The sequence below is a fragment of the Anser brachyrhynchus genome (genome assembly GCF_964034855.1).
Source record: "Anser brachyrhynchus genome assembly, chromosome: 1".
NCBI lineage: Eukaryota > Metazoa > Chordata > Aves > Anseriformes > Anatidae > Anser > Anser brachyrhynchus.
This window is the reverse complement of record NC_137694.1, coordinates 154,796,168-154,812,108: the sequence shown is the minus strand read 5'-3', so window position 1 is coordinate 154,812,108 and position 15,941 is coordinate 154,796,168. Positions and strand designations below refer to the sequence as shown.

The 15,941-nt window shown below is 39.3% G+C and overlaps 1 long non-coding RNA gene across 1 annotated transcript; it reads right to left on the bottom strand.

Moving 5' to 3' along the window:
* Positions 1-5,500: 5,500 nt before the first annotated feature.
* On the bottom strand, positions 5,501-13,773 carry LOC308188267. The gene is made up of 3 exons (XR_013945305.1): positions 13,695-13,773; positions 5,993-6,101; positions 5,501-5,848 (listed from the first exon to the last, which is right to left on the bottom strand). It is a non-coding gene; the product is annotated as an uncharacterized lncRNA (long non-coding RNA).
* Positions 13,774-15,941: the final 2,168 nt, after the last annotated feature.

The following is a 15,941-nucleotide window of genomic DNA, read 5'->3' as shown; positions in this document are numbered from 1 at the left end:
GTGATGAGATTTATACCACTTCCTGAAAGCAGCTGGTTTGCCACACTACATTAGTTATGATGAGGAAGTACTGGCTGATGACTGTCACGTTTCCTTACTGATCCAACTTAAGCCCCCCAGACTAATGCAAATAAGGATTAGCAATTCAAATTCTTGTCAATTATCTTCCCAGTCTTTCCAAACCCAACAGTCTTGTTGAGTTCACAATATTTACACGTTTTAAATCTCTGGCCTTTACTAATGGAAGGGCCCCAACTCAGAAGAGAGGGGCCCAATTTAGAAAAAAAAAAAAAATCCTTAGTTAGGAAGGGCAGTCTCATACATTCATTCTTCTGTCTTCTATAAATTCCAGCAGAGTAAACTAAATTTCGGTTCGTGCTTAAACTTGTGTATATGTAGGAATTTCTTTTAATTTAAGCGTATACAAATATGTGGAGGACTCTGTGAGTCAAGGTTGAGCTTTGCCTCACTGGACTAACTATGACGATTGCAGGCCTTATATTAGTTGAGTCACTTCCACATTGCTATGTTATATTTTGTTCAGCAGAGGATTTGTCATTTTCACATTTGCTGATGTATTTATTCCTACTAATGGCCCATTCAGATACTCAGTATCTCCTTTGCTTGCATTTCTTATACATCTGCACATACTTGATCTATGTTTTATAACCGGAATTTCATTTGTTCAGTGTAAGTCTGCTGATATCATCAGTTCTGGTCAAATTTATCTATATCCACACAGCCAGATTAACAGCTGATATAAATCACCTCATTGCTTCTTATGTCAATACAACAATACTGATTAACATTTCCTTATGATGTAGACAACATGTACAGTAGCCATTCCTTCCCACTTTTTTCCATTTTGAAATAAGCCCATTTTTTATAATTTTATTATTTTGCTTTACACATAATATAGCAACTTTTATAATGACCTTCTGTTCTGTTTCAATTAACGTGAAGAACTAACTGCAGAGCAAATACTCATTCTGGAGAGTTCCCTCAAAGCCTGATTTAAATCAGCCACAATTGCATAATTTATCTCCTGTCTGTTTCTTCAGAAGGGTTATTATAGCGCTCCAGTTTAAAACAGTTCCTAAATACAACACTATTTTTTTAAAAATCTGCAGTTTCTGGGAAGGTTTATGTATGAGGTGAGTATCTACTTGTGCTGTAGTTTTCTCAGCATGCTAAATTGATCCACCTAAGTGGCTATTGCATCCTTATTTTTAGAAGCCTGTCATTGCAGATTTGCACAAAGGCCAATCTTTCTTTTGTAAGAAGGAGTGTGCAAGAGACATATTTCAAGGGATCAGCATTTGCAAGTATTGCAGTGACTTTGCAGACATGAATAAAATGTCAGTGACTATGGTAATGAGGGATTCAACCAAAATGTTTCAGAAGCCTTAAAAGACTATCAGTCTTTACCATAGCTGTATTTGAAACAGATGCCTCTTCATGCCATGGATTTTGCCTTCATTAATGTGGCTGTGTCCATTGAGCACAATTGCTCCTAACTGGACTTAATCAGCTGCTCATTAGGTGTTGCATGGTTGGGGCATGCACAAGCATCACATGCAAATGTGCTAGTTGCTTGTTAAAAGCAGTTCAGTGGTCTCTTTCTCTAAGTCCCAAGTATTCTGCTACGAGGCTTTTCAAGGTCTCGGGTAGCTAGTTTTGTGTGTAATTATATATATTTTTGTGTGTATACATATATCTGTGTACACAGGCAAACTCATATGCTACAGATGCAGTCTTGATAAACCCTAAATGATAAAAATAAAACACAAATGAAACAGAAGTTACAAGATTGTTGCAAGAGGAGTGGAATGAATGAAGGTTTGTGTTCTGTGGATATGCGTCCCATATCCCTACACCTTGCTTTAGTAACTGCAATTCCACCCGTGACCAGTATGAGTCATTTTCATTCGGATCTCGCTCCTTTCTTCCCTTTGCTTTTTCGCTTACCATCTGTTCCAGATCCAGTTTATCCTGCTACTACCCAGAGCTGTGATTGTGTTCACCAGTGAATGGCCCGCCCAGACTTCTGGGCTACCCCACAAAAAGCGTGATAGCTTGGTCTCTTGGTGAAAGTACCTGTCAGGTTGCTCTCACTTACACAGCCCCTATGATTTTTATGAAACATGTAAGAACTCCACATGCTTGCGTTGAGGCTCCTGCACTTTTATAAATCTGGATTATGTGGGCCAGAAGTTTTTAGAAGAGGACTGGTGAATAGACCCCATAACTTAAATTTTCCTTAGAAGTCAGGCTTCCACTAAAGTGCTAGATGCTTCAGCCCTGCTACTGCAGAGATATCCTTGCTTGCTGGATGAGAATGGGCAGATCCATTAAGACTTGTTGCTAAATCCATGTAATGTTTAGCAGGGATTTGAAGGATTATGGCTCACTGTCTTAAATTACATTAAAGTGTACATTTAATCATGCACTTTCCTTCCCCCAAATAGGTAGCTAATAGATATTATTAAAAATTATAGTTAATCCTGAAAGCGAAAATAATGCTCTACTATGCAGGTAGTTGTGAAATGTGTTCTTGTCAATATGAAACGGAAATGTAGCAGGTCAAACACTTGCGAATAACAAATATTCTGCTGCTCGGTTGTTCTCTGAATGATAAGAATCCTTATCACTACTCTTCACTGAAGTTTTTCAGAAATAGTATAACATATACTTTAGCTTTCATAAAATATAAACAAGTGCATATTGGTAATCAACTTAAACCTTTCCAGGAAAGTACCAATGTAGTTATGCCAACTCATTAAAAGTTCAGCGTTGAACTGCGTTGTAAGCCTGAACTACTTCACTCTGTGCACTCCGCGCACCTGCCTAGCTTTTGTCATGTTAGAGAAAATACAAAGTTTTTACTTAACCACAGTACATTTTTTCCCCTCCACTCTCTCTTTGCCAGACATTGAAATGAAAGTAACTATCCACGCTTGACACAAAGAAGCAGAAGATAAAAAAGAAAATTTAGGTGGAAAGTGGAACTCTTAAATCATTTTCAAAAGTACTCAAATTTCCTTCCTAAAATTATTTCACGCTGTATGAGGAATAGATGGGAGACATAGTCAGGCTGATTGCATGTGCTAAAATATGATTTAAGAATATTTCCACGTTTTACATTTAGAAGATTTTATTGTTCTAATCAAAGGCCGTATAAGCATCTCCATTCTGTCAGAAACAATTTGTAATTTACTATTTTTACCTTTCATTTTAAGTATTTTATCTATGTTTATATAAATAAACAAATATACAAATATAGAAATATATATAAATAAAAAAATAGGCACTTTCAACCATGTCTGTAACTGTTTTAGGGTTAAATTGATGGGAACCTTACTGCACGCTACTCAAAGTTGTACTGGGCAATTCATTAGAAGATTAGGGAAATGATAATCTAGTGGAAAGCCAAGCAGCATCTAAAATAAATTCTCCTGAAGAGCATTTGCAACTGTGATCAGAGAGCTAGGAAAATTATTTGCCTTTCCTTATATTACACAATATTTAAAAATTGGACCTTCTTTTTGCACTTACACAGCCTAAGGGAAATATAAATGCTGAATATGGTAAGTCAGATGATGACATTTTGTACTGAATAATCTAAAATGATGATATGAGGTACAAGGAAACAATGAACTGGGGCCTGTGCCATTTTCTGTGTAAACGTTCCCTTCCCAACTATTTTTAGCTTTTCAGCTACAGGTCTAGCTTTGTCTTTTATTCCATTTTCACAGACCTACTTACCTAACAATGGGCTCCATGAAACCTTGGAAGTTCATCCAAAGAACTCCAGGACCAAGACCTATATATAAAATGTAGGAGTAAAAAATGATCTTTGAAGCTAACCCTAAAAATGGTAAGAGACCTTTTGGGAAATATATTGAATGAAGCACTCTGTAATATAAAGAAAAAAAGAGAGAAGTTAATATTGCATGATTCATATGAATCCAGTTCATAACTCATTTCAAATCAAAATCTAGATCGAAAAATCTCAAAACTGCATCAGTGTTTGAAGCAAAGCTGTTGAGCAGCATCATCCAACATGCAGACATTAGACAACATCAGGCTGCAGACCAAGACATCAGACAGAAACACTACCATAAAATGCAGAAAAGATTTTAAACTTTTCTCGTTTCTGGCATTTGTGAAATGAAGCTAGTATTCTTACTAAAATCATTGTGTTTAATAGACAGGTCTGGCTGTAAGTGTGAGATCAGACACTGATGCCTGAATGTGTGTGTCTACCCAAGAAAGAACTGAGAAATATAAGACATATGAGCATATGAGTTACTGTGGAGTGAAGCTAGAGTGGTTGCTTTTAGATAATTTCCAGCTGTTATTTGTAAATAGCATTTTTCTTTTCCTTCTTGCTCAATGGTAATTATAGTTGCATAAGACATTTAAGAAGGAATAGTTTATCTGTTTTTTGTTGTTGTTGTTTCTTTTTCTTTTTTTTTTTTTCTTTTTCCTTTTTTTCTTCTAGACTGCTTGGCAAAGGAAAGCCTCTAACTGCAGAGGTGGAGAAGCTGAGGAATAATGAGATAAAGTTACTTACCCATGGTTGCACAGCAATTCAGTGTCAAGAGCAAGAAACACAACCCAACAGAGTGGATTAGAACATGGCATTTTTCTTTCTGTTAGGAATTCTGAGGTCTCAGAAAAAAAAAAAATCCTGCCTATCCAAGAGAACTCCATCTAAGGAGAAACAAGATTGAATTCCTCAGCAAACCAGCTATCATCTGGAAGGCTTTTTGAAGACGAATTGACATGAATCCTCCAGGCAGCCTGCCATAGTCTCTGAATGCTGTGGTTCTTTCTGGCTCTCCGACTAGGGAGAAAAAGATTGTTCTCATCTCTCTCCATACCCTGACTTTAGTTCTGGCCTGGTTCCTGGCCTTGAAGATTTTTGTCCGTTGTTTTGATTGTTTCCTGTGGGGAAATTATTCAGAAAGGTATTTCACGACCAGCTTTAGAACCAAATTCATGTGGCTCCTAACATAGCCCCTTATTCATAGGTCTGTCTGGATAATATTTTGGCTGCTGAGTGCTTGGCTTTGTACAGAGCCCACTACATTTTTTCTTATTCTTTTGCTGCCTACCCGACCCTAATTCATATTTCTTTTCTGGTAAGGTAGGGCCTCTGGATCAGATTCCTGTTGTGATAGACATTGTACAAAAATGTAGGAAATACGTTAATCTCTGCCCCAAAGAGATCATTTTTCAACCCACAATTTTGTAACATTTAAACCGGTAGAGCAGCATTTTTTAAATAACATTTAGTAGATCCTGCAAAGAGTAAGGCAGGCCCATCCTTCCATCAGTGCAATTCTTTTGCATGGACACAGGCAAACCGTTTATGTGCCCTTCTGTTCTGATACTGCTACAGAGCTCATTAAATTTCCTTCTTGCAAGGAAGGCCTGAGGGCTATTAATTACTCAGTTTTACCATGTATAAAATGGGCAGAATGCTACTAATCTGTTGACAAGTCTGCAGGAAGCTGTCCAACTGTGAAATGATACTGAAAATTTCATTTTCCTCAGAGATATTGTCATCTCCTCACTTTTTTTTTTTTCTTATTCTAAATATGTTAGGAAAGCACTTCCCATTACCATGGAGACTAATATTTTATTGCAAAGATTGTAATTGCAAGCAAGTTTCAAGGTTGCAAGCAGATTTTCTAGAAATCAGGTCAATTGATGAAGTACCTGCACTCACTGTCAGCTGCTGCAGTGCACATCACTTTTATTCTGAGTCTTATTTACATTCCAAGCCCCAGGGCTCGACTGCCAGCAAATCAATTGTGGAATTGTTGGGCTGTGATAGATTCTGCAACAGGATAATAAAGGGAAAATAACTTCACTGAAGGGTAAACTTGCTTGCATCTACCCCAGGGTACGGCAGAGTGGCAATGTGTATGCAAGCAGTGACAGCCGAAGAACTGATGCCCCACAGAATCATATGTTGGCTTACCCATGGCAAGTTGTTCTTGTAACCGCAGCAAAAGATCGGTGGCTCAGCGCAATGCAAATCAAGGCCTGACTTATAATAAGCATCTCTTGCAATTATTCAGTTTGATTAACTGAGAAGGAAAAAGAAAGAAAAATGTTACTGCCATTTTTTTTCTCACATACTAATTTTTTTTTTAGCACATCAAAGATAGGTTAATTAATGTCAAAAAAAAGAAAAAAGACAAAAAGAAGAAGAAAAACAAATGGCTCCAGTCTGCAGGCTGGATGTAAAATATGAAAAATGTACTCCAGTCCCGCTCCCTGAGGCAAATACATGGAGAGCTTTCAGCAAAATTGTCTCTTTGAACCTTCTGTAGAAACCTTCAGGCAGAATCATAGAATCATAGAATATCCCGAGTTGGAAGGGACCCATAAGGATCATCAAGTCCAACTCCTGGCACCGCACAGGTCTGCCCAAAAGTTCAGACCATGTGACTAAGTGCACAGTCCAAACGCTTCTTAAATTCAGACAGGCTTGGTGCAGTGACTACATCCCTGGGGAGCCTGTTCAGTGTGCGACCACCCTCTCGGTGAAGAACCTCTTCCTGATGTCCAGCCTAAACTTCCCCTGCCTCAGCTTAACACCGTTCCCATGGGTCCTGTCACTGGTGATAACAGAGAATAGGTCACCTGCCTCTCCACTCCCTCTCGCGAGAAAGTTGTAGACTGCGATGAGGTCCCCCCTCAGCCTCCTCTTCTCCAGGCTGAACAGGCCCAGTGACCTCAGCCGCTCCTCATAAGTCTTACCCTCTAGGCCCTTCACCATCTTCGTCGCCCTCCTCTGGACACTCTCCAACAGTTTAATGTCCTTCTTGTACTGTGGTGCCCAGAACTGCACACAGTACTCGAGGTGAGGCCGCACCAGCGCAGAGTAGAGCGGGACAATCACCTCCATCGACTGACTAGCAATGCCGTGCTTGATGCACCCCAGGATACAGTTGGCCCTCCGTATACGTAGAATACGTAGACCTAAGACCGGTTGGCCCTCCGTATACCTAGAATACATAGACCTAAGAGATTTCATGGATTTCTTAGGGAAAGGACATTTCTACTTGTTTCTTACTTTTGTATTTATTCCCTTCCAAGCAAGTCAGAAACTTGAAGGAATCCTCCCACAGATGCAGTGGCCTGCACGATCTCATAGCCCAAGCACTGGTTATTTTTAGTAAAGGTATCTGTGGCTTTAAAGAATCCTTGACAATCCACACGCATTTTGAGCATTTGTATGCTTTTTCTGTATCTACTGAAGGCCCATTTCTGAAAATCACCACGTGCTCTAATGTCTGTTGACTGCAGTGGTAGTAGTTGTATGAAAGCGGATCAACATTTGGGTAAGGAAGATCAGAACGGTAGCCCTGGTTAGTATCTACAGGCATTCATGTTATCTTCTAAAGCTTTCTTCTCCAAATGTGATTGGTTTTGAAACCATTTTCCAAGATACCAGCTGTCAGTGAGCAAGTCTGCTGTATTTCACAGGATCAAACTTGGTAATGCCACGTCCCTGACCTCAAACGTAAAGTGATGTGTCACAAGGAGGTAATCCTAGACTTGCCTGGGTAAATTATCTCTCGGTATAACACAGTAGAGAAATGTCAGAAAATGTTGTGTGGCATTAATGAACAAACATTTCTAAAGGAGCACATTAACCCAAAAGGAGTTTTCTGCTTTTACAAGACTATCATGATACTCACTATAACCAGAAATAAATGAAGAGAAATTGCCTGATATAAGACTGCTAAATCTGTCTGAGATACATACAAAATGATAATATAAATGTTTAGCTGTATGACTCCTCTTAAATTCTGGGTTTTGTTAGAACTGATACTCGAACTCCAAATTCTGAAAACATATTTAAAAATGTTATTTTCCTAGTGTGTTTTATTAGCATATCACTTCTTAAATGCTAGGTAGTGTTCGACAAATGGTATAATGAAACATGAATAAGAATGATATCTCCAGCAGAATGAGAAGGAAAAAAAATAGATATAAGAAAAAACTAAGACTCAAGGCAATAATTATAACAGGCAATAATTCCAATTATATTATCCCAGGAAGTTCTATAATATGAATTTTTAAACATTTGCTTTAGTGCAGTTATGGCCCCCTAAATATGTGGCAAAAGATTAATAGCTCTCAACTGCAATAATATATATATATTTATTTTTGTGCATCTCACTTATGCTCATGCCATTGATTTTACAATTCCTTCAGGAACCATTACTTTGTGTTTAGGTTCACCAAATCTTGTTCTGGAATGATGCAACATAATCTGTATCAAATCCTTTAAGTATTAAGCTAAAGTTCATACAATATAAGATTTGTTTAAAGTATTTATCCATCTTGAAAATTAAGCACAAAAACTTTGAGAAAGAATTTCTAAAATAATTTTTAGAAGGCTACGTGGTTCTCCCGAAATATAAGTAGAAACTGATTGGTAAGGCTGTATAGGGTCAAAACACATTGGTATAGTTATACTGGTGTTTTCCCATGCTGTTGGACACTGATCAGTTTTGGAAAAGGGATTTCAGCTTCTTGGGCAACATTCACATGCACTACCTACACACACCATTGCATCCATCAAGAGATAAGCAATACACTCTCCAGTTTCAGCTTGATTTTTATCAGTACAGCATTACGCCTTGCTGATTATGATCCTGATTGTATAATAAGGAAAGAAAAAGGAACATATGGGAAAGTTTTCACAGTGCCTAACTTTCCTCTTGCTCTAAATTCCCCTGTATAGCTTCACAGGCTACAAGTAGAGACTAGTAAAACTAACCTTATAAGGCTTCTGTGAATTTCACCACAAAATCAAAACTCATTTTCTGAATCCCGTGCAAATAACTCACCGCTAGGCCATCCACCTGTGTTATCACTTTTGTTTTGGTTTGTTTTGCTCTTGAAATAATATTGAGATTTCACATTAAGTCAACTGTCTAATTTAAAAATTATAGTTCTCTAGTAAGGATCTTCCTTCATCTTGTCACATCTATAGCATTGCATCATTGGCAGTAATAATAACACTTTTTCTTTCCCTTTTTCCTTACTGTATTGAAATTGTGGGATGGCTTACTTTGGAACAAGGTAACAGACCTCCTTAGCTGAAATATGCTGATGCTAAGTGAGTTGCTCTCTGTGCACCCATTTCTTGAAAGAACCACCTCTCACCTTCAGCCTGATGGAAAACCAAGACTAAGAGCTTGGGTGAGCTTATTTCACTTGGCAAAGTTTAACATTTCCACCAGCCCATCTCTACATATTAAATATTAGCCTATGTTAAATATTTCAGTGAAGACAGGCCAACTTGGAGTAAGTTCAGTCGGTGAACCATTTGGTTGTTTTATTTAAGCAAGGATATTTGTGTTTTTTGGAACTAGTGGAATTATCTAGACCTGATTGCTGTCTTCTCTAAAATTAAGTCTTTTTTTATCTTTGGCTTAGGTAATTTAACTACCTAAATAAACTACCATATAAAGAGTAGTTGAATAGTTCTTATACCTATTTGTCTTACAAGCAACAGATAAACCAATTAAATACATATGAATATATTCAACAACAGTAATTTTCTAAATCTTTAAACAGAAGAAACAGTAACAATTTGTTAGAAAAACAGCTAGCTGAGGAGCAACATTGCTCAGGTAAATCTATATGTTGTAGTCAGATTTATGTGCCATTTAGTCATTCTAGGCTCTTCCAAGGCTGTGCCACTGTCACTTCACACATGTTTTGGTTCAAGGAAGACCTACAGCACCAAAATTGCCTGCCTGTGTCTTTAGATGTGTATACCAGCTTCTTTTTTGTTGTTGAAGATTCTCTGGTTTTGGAAGTAGGAAATCTTCTTTTTGTCTGTTAAAATATGTAGTGGATTTTATACTATTACTTTTAAAAAAATATATCTAAAAGCCTAATCGCTGTGAATTCATGCAGAATTGTTTGACAGTGTGTGTTACGGGTAATAATTAAGTCATATATTAGCAAGAAAAGTGTTCTCGGAGGAAGTCCCCAAGGGCCACTTTAGCTGGCGATGGTGTGTACTCTCTGGAGAAAGACTACCAAGGTCAATTGGAATACTTGAATGAATCCTTATCAGTATGAATGAGGATGGATAAGGAATCCGTGCTCAGATTTGGGAGATTGAAGCAGGATTTAAATATACCATTTAAATGCAGATTTACTGTCATTCTTTTATCCCCTAAAGTTAATTACCTCTCTGATGTGAGTATGCCATGCAGCAGGGTGACAATTAACTTTTTTTTTTTATTTATTTTTTTTAATAAGCTCGGAGCTGGAAGGTTTGTATGAAAACACCTCTTGGATTTTATGTTTGGGGACTACAGGAAAGATAAAGCAACTGCTGATGAAAACCGTTCCTGTTTCTGAATTCAGCTTGCTATTTTCTGCATCAGGTTTATTGTTCTGACTCAGTCCCATGCTGCTCAAGAAAAATTCCAAATCAGCAAAGATTATACACATAAAAATATCACTGGAAGACAATCAATATTTTGTTGGTATAGAGATATATTAACATATATATCAGTGGGACAGTACTTCAGGTGGGTCATTTACAGCAAGCAGCAAAAGGTGCCAAAAAGGAAAAGCAGGTGAGAGCAGACGAAGTATAAATATGTACGTGTATATTTATAAACATATTTATACACACACTTGCACACATATGTACACGTTTATATACCTATGTATCTATATAAAACAGTGAGGAACTGTAATGACTGCTCAAAACATCACGTCTAGAAACCTGCTTGGAGAGGAATAAAAGCAGCTTTTTAACTGTCTCCTGATAACTAAATTGTTACTTTTGAGCGTTCACCATACTGTTATTTTTTTTCTGCTTTATTCATATAGCGTCTTGCAGTTTTTGTGGCTTTGTCATTTTTACATCAGAGATTTTAAGCTTGTTCTTCATTGCAAGAGTGGAAGTTCTGTGGATCTCTCAGAACTCCATGTCTGTTACACAACTAACTGTGATTTAGGAGGACAGGATTTGGCACAGGTGATTCCTTCTGTATTGCTGGGTCCAGATGAAGATCTTCTGCAATAGAAACAGTGCTTTCTGGTGTGATGGGAGAACAGGATTGTGCCTGAACAGGAGAGTAAACTCAGTTGCACAGTAAATGTATTCTTAAGACTACATCCATTTTTGTTCCATCCTGTTAAGCTTTCACTTTAGTGTAAGTCTAGAAGAGCTGTAGGGGAACTATGCATAAATGTATGAAAAGCCAGGGAAGAGTTCTGAAGTAAAATTGAGTACAGCATCGTGACTTGCCCTCTCTCTCTCTCTTCACCTCCCAGCCCCCTTCTCTCCATACATACATATATGTTTGGTCCATACACAACATATTTTGCTACAAAAGTAAAAGGCAAAGTTGAAGCAAATTCTGTACTGTCTGTAAACATTGCATACATTGCTATGGGCTTTCAGTGGGCTCAGGTTTTCAAAGACAGCTTTGATAAACTAAATAGAGAGCAAAGACATGTCACATTTGACTTTTAGCAGGATACTTTTGATGAAAATATACAGCAGATATTTACATTATTGAACCAGCTAGCAGTGAATCTATTTTTGACAAGTATATTTAAATAAACACATATGCAAAATATTTTTGAGGCTTCTCCCAGAAGATAACCCAGTAATTTATAGTAATTTTTATTTAAAACAAAATGTCCAGCCACCCACTAGGTGGTGGCAAGGAGCATAGTCAGGTAAAATTGTGTTTACAGTTGTATATGCACTGTCTTTAGCAGCAGAATCAGATTAATCTGCCATGAAATCCTCCCCCATAGGCAGATGTTAGAGCTAATTCTGCTGTATAGTAGGAAAGTCTTGTAGCAGTGGTCTAGGACAATAGACTTGCCCAATTAGCTGTGCTGTAGAGAAGCAAGAAAAGGAATAGTTGGTGCAGGGGTGGGAGCTAAGCAGCACAACCATGCATCTGTGCTACAGTTGAGACACCCCAGGAATGAAATATTTCCCAGTGACAGCTATTTTATAGAGCTGCAAAAGTACACCAATATATTAAGACAAACAGAACACAAATTACAGCAAATATTTCTTGCTTTTATGACAGAAGAGTGATGCTGGTGAGTTAGAATACAGAAAGAAAAGCTGTGCAACAGCTGATGTACCTGCCTGTGTCTTCCTTCTCGTAGACCTGTGTTGCTTTTCGTCAGTTCTCTTCAGTAGTGATGGGTGAAAGCCCTCACAGATACACAGTCAAAACCATCTGCAATGAGCCCAGACTAACTCTTTGGTAGACGATAGTATGCATAGAGCATCTGGAACACCAGATTCCTCATTTGGTGCCATAAGGGTGGTGATATTAAGGGAAGTAGCGAGCGAGAAACAAACAATCTGTGGCTGACTTCTGGAAAGGTAATGCTGAATGGGAAGGCACCTTTACCATCTGCACGGCCTGTTATAAAAACAAGACAGCTGCCACAGAAAGGATTCTGGTGTTCTATGTATGCTCTGCATACATCTGCTGCACACGGCTAGTGTGTGTATTGCACAGGGATTTCATTGCCTGCCTGTGAATACAGCTACAGAAGCGCTGGGAGATGATGCCAATTGAACAGCAGAATTTTGCTTGCACTTATAAACAGAACATGGATTACCCCAGCATGATATGTGGATCATAAATATCAAAACAGCATACAAAAACTGCCCAAGAGGCAGAGTGTCACCTATTGCATTTGATGAGGTTGCTGCTGCAACCACTGACAGAGGCTGAATACTAGCAAAGTCAGTTTTACATTGTTTAAGGAAAAGGACATGTATTGTTGGAAGATGTGTTTGCTGTAGTCTGCAGGAAGAATAAAATACACTGTGAACCACACTTTGTCTGCTGAATGAATGTTCAAATACATTTATGTTACTGACTCTCAAGCATATAGCTTGATGCTAAGCAAGTCATACTGCTAAGTGTTGTTAAGGTTATAGAGGAGACTAAGCTGTAAATTTGCTATTGCTCTCCTCTAAGGGTAGGCCTCTGGGTCACAATCGTTTGCTTGTACGAAACTCCTAAAAAGGCTAGGAATTTTCTGACTGCAGTGTGGGACTTAGCAGTTCCCGCAGCCATTCTTTTTCCAGACCACATCTGTCTACGTGGTGTGCTTGAGGGCAAACTAGCAGCTTGTAGGCAAACTTTCAAAACTGAGTTTGTGCATCATGCAGGCTAGTCTGTCAGTGTGAGCTCAGTGGCACATACCCGTCAGATCATTTAGAAGCCTGCATTTGCTCAAATACCTGCTTGATCAGCATACATGATCAATGTATACCTGTGCCCCTGAAAGGGCTCACATGGACCAGGAAGCTATTGCACGTATAGGAAATGGAGGGGATGCAGAACATACCATGTTCACAGGGGTTTTTCTTACACAGCATTACAGACAAACCTGTTGTCTTGTTTAACCACCACACAAAGTCTTCATCTGACAGTCAGCTGCCTGATATTCTTTCATGCCTGTTCTCAAGCTCAGGAGGGTTTTCTAGTTACCGACGGACCGTGTAGAGTGAGTGTCTCTTTTAATATGCCCTACCCTTAGCAAAAATTTCAACCCTTTAGGAAGCTCCTTCTTAAAAATGTTCTGCTCATCTCAGAATTTACAATTTCTCAAGGCAAGCAATGTCACTCTGGAAACAATGGTACCTTTTCAGATTGGTAGAATTTCAAAATCTTGCAGTGCACAAAGCATTCGGTTCATTCCTTTTCCTTTCTGATAGAATTGTTCATGAAGATATGGAGTAGAGTTTTGAATGGCATTTATATCACCACTCCCAAGAAGACCATCAGATAAATTTCCTTCACCTGAAGTCAGGTTCAATCAAACTGAATGCACATGGGTCTTTATCTACAGCTGAGCTACTCATTCCAGGTTTCTTTACGGTTAACTGAGAGAAAAAATAAATGTGCCTAAATCCCAAATTGTGAGATTTAGAGATCTGTATTAATAGAAGCTGGATTCTAACCTGACAAAGTCTGTTTGTGTCCTTTGACACAGGAAACCACATGTCAGTTCTCAGGCATGAGATCCTCCTAGACAAAGAGAGTTTCAGGAGACAGACCCCAATAAAAGCTTCTCAGTGAAATGGATAACTTTTTATTTTTTAATACTTAAAGTCTTAAGTACATGGTACAAGAACCATATAAAAAGAATGCAATACAGATAGCACAATAAGAATTCATATCTTCAATAATATGAAATGCATTAACAGTAATCATGGCCATAATAACTGAGAGAGAAAACAGGTGAAAAGAAGTGAATAAAAGCAGTCAAAACGGACCTTTTACCCATCATTATTAGTTAGTTAACCTATTGTGGAAGAATTCTTACCTAATTTGCCAAAGTTTAAATATAAAAAATTTTAAGAAGGGTTTAGGAGAGTCTGCAAATGGGAAACAACGTGAACACTGATTCAATAACAGTGAAGTACTGCTTCAGAGCATAATTCTTCTTTTATTGTTATAACTGTGATATGAAATCAGGCTAATATATACAACAAGATATTACCAATACTAAATTACATTAGTCTATATGAGGTAGAAAAATTAATCTACTGATAATACAAAACAGTCTTACTCTTACATGGGGCAAAAGTTAAATTTGTGAATGAGCTAGCTTCTCTGGTTTTGCTCATAGGAAGCCCAGGCATATTTCTTGGATACAAATGTTCTCACCATCAGTGTTTTCTGGTCATCTGATTTCCTTTATGTGATTTTTACCCATGTATTGATAAAATGCAACTAATATCTTTAACCCATAGTATTTAATGTATTAGTGTCTGATACATGTGTTAAGATTTATTCTGGGTTTGGAAGCTGCACTGCATACGTTCCCTCTGTTTCTGAAATGCTTCTGAATCACGCTAGAGTTCCAAACCCTTGAGGACCATTGGGGCTGTTCGAATGGGGAAAAATATTCAAAATAACTCTACATATAATTGATGTATTGGGTATACATGACAAGGTTTTGGCAGCAAACAGCTTCAGGGGTGGCCTATGTGAGCAAAGCCCAGCAGCTGCCCCATGTCAGATGAGAGCCAGCTCCAGACGGCTCCAAAAGGGAACCACCACTGGCCAGAGCTGAGTCAGTGATGTTGGTTGTGCCTCTGGGAAAGCTGATTTAAGAAAGGGGAAAAAAACCTGCTGCACAGCAGCAGCTGGGAGAGAAGGGTAAGGAAATGTGAGGGAGACAGCCTTGCAGACCCCAAAGTCAGTGCAGGAGGGCAGGAGGTGCTCCAGGCAGGCAGCAGCAGTTCCCCTGCGGCCTGTGCAGGGAGAGGCCCCTGGTGGAGCAGGCTGTCCCCCTGCAGCCCACGGGTCCCACACGGAGCAGATCTCCACGCTGCAGCCCGTGGAGGAGCCCCCGGTGGAGCAGGTGGATGTGGCCTGGAGGAGGCTGCGGCCCATGGAGAGCCCCCGCAGGAGCAGGCCCCGGGCCGGAGCTGCAGCCCGTGGAGAGGAGCCCACGCAGGAGCAGGGGTCTGGGGGGAGCTGCCGCCCGTGGGGGACCCGTGCTGGAGCAGTTTGCTCCTGGGGGATGGATGGACCCCGTGGTACAGAGCTGTGTGGGAGCAGTCCTTGAAGAGCTGCTGCCTGTGGGCAGCCCCCGCAGGCTCAGTTCAGGAAGGACGGCATCCCGTGGGGGGGACCCCGCGTGGAGCAGGGGCAGGGAGGGACCGTGAAGGAGCGGCCGAGACAAAGTGTCAGGGACTGACCGCAGCCCCCATGCCCTGTTCCCGTGCACTGCTCACTGGGAGGAAGTAGGAAAGGGTGGATGAGAGAAGGTGTTTTTAGTTCACTTGTAGTTTTTCACTGCTCTAGTCTGCTAGTGATAGGTAATAAATAACATTAATCTCTCTATGCTGAGTCTGTTTTGCCTTTGATGATAATTCC